This window comes from Trichosurus vulpecula, chromosome 1, assembly GCF_011100635.1.
Source record: "Trichosurus vulpecula isolate mTriVul1 chromosome 1, mTriVul1.pri, whole genome shotgun sequence".
Taxonomy (NCBI): domain Eukaryota; kingdom Metazoa; phylum Chordata; class Mammalia; order Diprotodontia; family Phalangeridae; genus Trichosurus; species Trichosurus vulpecula.
Genome location: NC_050573.1, coordinates 191,524,848 through 191,529,215, shown reverse-complemented (window position 1 = coordinate 191,529,215; position 4,368 = coordinate 191,524,848). Strand labels below are relative to the sequence as shown.

Sequence of the window (4,368 nt, the reverse complement as noted above, 5' to 3'; positions counted from 1 at the left end):
CCCATGGATAGTAAGTAGCCATGTTGGGATATAAAATCAGACAGAACTGTAACTAGAGCATGGTGATACATTGCCTCTGGAGCACTGTGGATAAGACACTATTTAGGGGGTATCCTTCTTCCCCACAGCATCAGTTTGGACCTAATACTGGTCACATGCCACTCAATCTCTTAGCCCCTTACTCATCCTTGTATGACTACTCTCTTAAACTGACCTTTGCCCTTGCTAATGGTAGTGACCTATATTCACAAATTGAGACAGCTACACTTTGTTTGAAGCTAAGCAGAGTTCCTTCTTCCATCTAGTTTATCCTAAGTCTCCATAATGATTGGTGACCAGGCCAAGTCCTCCTCTGGATTAGCTTGGGCTGGACTCTCTTAATTCAATTATATCAACAGTGGGAAGGGCTTTTAACTCTCCTTCTCCCTTCATTGAATGTTCCCTTGCTACCAGAATTACTAGCTTTGGCTCTAAATGTAGGTTCTTTGAACATGGAACTCTGTCAGCTACTAAATGATTGTGATTAAAGCCTTGGATACTGATATATATTGATGACTGCTACCTGGTTTTACCTCCACCCTATAATATGTTGATCTTTAGTGATATCAGTTGAGGCTGGATGATAATAAACCTTTCTGCATTGCAATAGTCTGTATTTTGTAACTTATGCAAATTTAGAATTGTCATGTTTTTTCTTGGAAGGTGTAATAATTACCCCTGAGGGTTCATTCTTTTTACATGAACAGGGAAACTAAGTTCTATAGTATCACAAGAGGCATGGTCTTCCTGAGCCGGGGTATGGGAAAGGGGAGGAAAAGTTTGATGAACACAGTTTTCTCAGCCACTGGGCAAATAGTCCCTGTGTAAGCTTCTGTTATAAATAATCCCAAAAGGCATAGTAATTTTAGCAACAACTCCTACTGTTCCTCTTAAATTCTACAAGATACGTATACAAAAACAGGTACCTGGGTTAGGTAGGGAAGAAAAGACAAGGTCAGAAGATGGGATCAGTAACAGATGGCTGAGGATGAATAAGTAAGAATCTATAGGTCAGGAAATGTTTAGTTTAGGTGAGATGATTTAGAAGGACATAATAGCTTTCTCAGAGTAACTGAAAGATTGTTGTATGATACAGGGATTAAGCTAGTTCTACTTGGTCCCAGAGGACTGAACTAGGAGAAATCAATCAAAAGTGTAGAGAGGCAGATTCAGGCTCAGTGTAAGGGCATGAGGGGTTGGGTGGGAATCTAATCATTAGAATTGTAAAAGCACAATGAGATGTCTTCAGAAATAGTGGGATGCTTCCACTGAACACCTTTAAACAGAGGCTGGATGATCACTTGTAGGGGATGTTGCCAAGAGTACCTTCCTGTTCAGCTATAGGATTCCGTGGATGGTCTCTGAGGCCCCTTGCAGTTTTGAGATTCTATTCTAGTTGTCATATTCTTGATTTCTTTTTCTTTCCTTCTTTCCATCCACTTTGATGAGTCCTGTCTCTTCCACCAACACATACTCCCAAACTATACCAAATCTACCTCCTGTTTTCTTCATGGTTTCCACCAGCATAATGTTAAACATTATAGGTTCGGAATTCTCTGAAAAATTCCTTTGGCTCTTTGAAGGAAATGTGCTATATAAATCTAAGAAATCAACGAATAAATACTAAGTGCATGCCCTGAGTCCATTTTATACCAGATCTACATAACATAAATGTGAAATGCAGAATTGACAGCCATTAAGTGTAGTATACGTAAACTGCCAAACCATATGATTTAGGTACAAGGATAATCTCAAGTTTTCCCCCTGGTTCATTTATTATTCTTGTCTTTATTTTTCTGATTTTCTATGGACTAGTTCTAAGATTTCCTACCTTCTGCATCATAACATTTATCTATCCATTTGCAGAACCAAACATTAAGACCCTACTGATCCTTAAAGTTTCCCAAATACCTGAAAATACCTAACTGTACTGAATTCACTGTGAGTGGAGCTTTCCTAAAGGAGCGTGGGCTTCTGGCTATGCCTGTGTTAGATTTTGAGCACAACAGGGAGAATTAGAGGGAATTCTTTATATTTCGTATAGGATAATATATCAATGCTTTGAACAGCTGGAAGCATTTCTGAAGTTTCGAGACAAGAGCTATTGTCAATTTCATATTTTAGCTCTTTCTATTTCATCACTTAATGTGGCCATGTGAGAAATGGAGTATCTCTGTTTAGCTTTACAATGGACAATTTTCCAGCTGTTTCAATATACTCTGTTCCTTAAGAGACTCCTGAAAATCAGTTGTCATATTTATAACTTTCTTTGTACTTACAGTCTTTTTATTCAATACAGCTTCACAACTAGAATATGTGAGACCATTTGTCCGCTTATTCTCAAGTAAAATGTAAACAATGTTCAACTTGCTCAGTGATCCAATTTCTGGTTTTTGGCAGACAAGAAGAAAGTCAAGTTTATAGTCATGTGGCAATATTTTGAATGCAGAACAACAATTGATGTGAATACAAATGGAAACTTTTCCTTATGTCCACTAGAATCTCATTCCCATTCCCTCTATATTGCAGTTCACTGAAAATTTTCTTATAGTAACCAAGATGGTCACTCCTATTAAATATTCACATCGTTGGTCATTGTTAACAAATTGTCATAGAAGCATTGCTATAGTAGAACTGAAAGAAACTCACAGAATTGTATGTGACAGAGAATGGAGAAAGTAGAAGAATGAGAAAGAAGAAAATGTTAAGTTCTAGAGGAAGCACATAAAATGGTGGATTTAAGCATCACTTCAAAATACTTTATTCCTAAAATAGTAACAAAAATGTGGCCTTTTTTGCAGAAAACCTAAGTACTGTATATTGAGGCATAGTAATGAGAACATTACAGGTAAATAATGTCCATGAAAAATGAAAATTTGCCTTCATTCTTGACTCTCCTCATACATAATCAGTTTCACAGGTGGAGGGGTGGAGCAGTGGTGGAAGAAATGGTTGTTATAATTGAATTTTACATTCAACTGGATGCCAACAACATGAAGGATACATTCTTCGCTGGAGGCTCAGAATTTATAGTGTACAGATAGGATATCAGCACAGGGAACAAATTAGGATGATGTCTGACAAAAGGAGAAGATGAGATGATGCAAAAAAAAGTAGAATAAAAGAATGGACGTGTCATTGTTGACATGTGTATACAGCACACACCTTCAGACCATTTCAATGTACCACACAAAGAAACAAACATGATCCCATTCATTGAGCTGGGTTTCTATGATATCAGTCCCTTATTTTCTAATTTTGTTTTCTGGTTCACTCAAAGCTCAGGGAGGGCATTTTTCTATGCTAATTAATTATGTTTCTGTACAAAGCTGAGGAGGAATGTTAGAATCCCATTTAAATTGCTTGTCATGGGTCATCAACACCTGGCTGCGTTGTGTTACCTATTCTCTAGTGTAATCGAGTCAAATCTTTGATTTAGGAAAGCAGGCCATGTTTCAATAACAAGGACAACAGGAAAAGCCATAGGGCATCATGGTAGCAGCATCATTTAAAGATAACAGGTTTGAAAGGAGGAGAATGCCAATTCAAAATAAACTAAGCATGTTATCTATGTGGAATAATGTTGTATCTTAATGTTGTATTTTGCTTTCTTTTGAGCTTCATTGATGATTTTTTTTAACCAACATGAGCATTTCCAGATTTTCACTTTCCCCCCATTTTCTGTGACCATCCAGGCTTATGTCTTAAAAGATTTAAAAAGAGAAATCATATCAACATAATTATCCAGCATATTACTCACGTCTGAAAGCATACAATATTCTACGCCTACAGTTCCCCGTTTCTTCAATGAAGAGGTGCATTTTCTCATCAATAGAACCAAGCTTGATCATTTTAATTATTCAGTCTGCAGCTTTGTTTTATTTTTCTTTTTATTTGTAATACTGTACTCATTCTAAATATTGTTTTAATTTCATTTTTTCTTGCTTACTTCTTTATTCAAAAGAAAGAATAAACTCTGTCTTCCCTATGACAAATCATGAAGTTTTTTTCTCCCTATTTGGGGAAATTTCAGGGGTCAATACACTGAGTGCAATAGATAGTCCTTGTCCTGGGAAAATGACCATAGTACCTCCCCTACCAAGAAAGTATTAAACATTGATTTCCCAGTTCAGCTTACTTTACTCTTCATCACTTCATAGAAGTCACTCCAGCACTTCTCTAGTATTTCTAGTTCAGTAAAGTAACATCCTATTATTATTCATGTGTCACAATTTGTTTAACCATTTCACTGTCAATGGGCACCTATCTTATTTGCTGTGTGTTGTAATGACAGATATGGATATGTATGGCACATTTCTTTCTATCTTG

The 4,368-nt window shown here is 36.7% G+C and overlaps 1 pseudogene; it reads right to left on the bottom strand.

Annotated features, from left to right (window-relative positions):
* Positions 1 to 3,998: 3,998 nt before the first annotated feature.
* LOC118835128 lies at positions 3,999 to 4,149 on the bottom strand (annotated as a pseudogene).
* Positions 4,150 to 4,368: the final 219 nt, after the last annotated feature.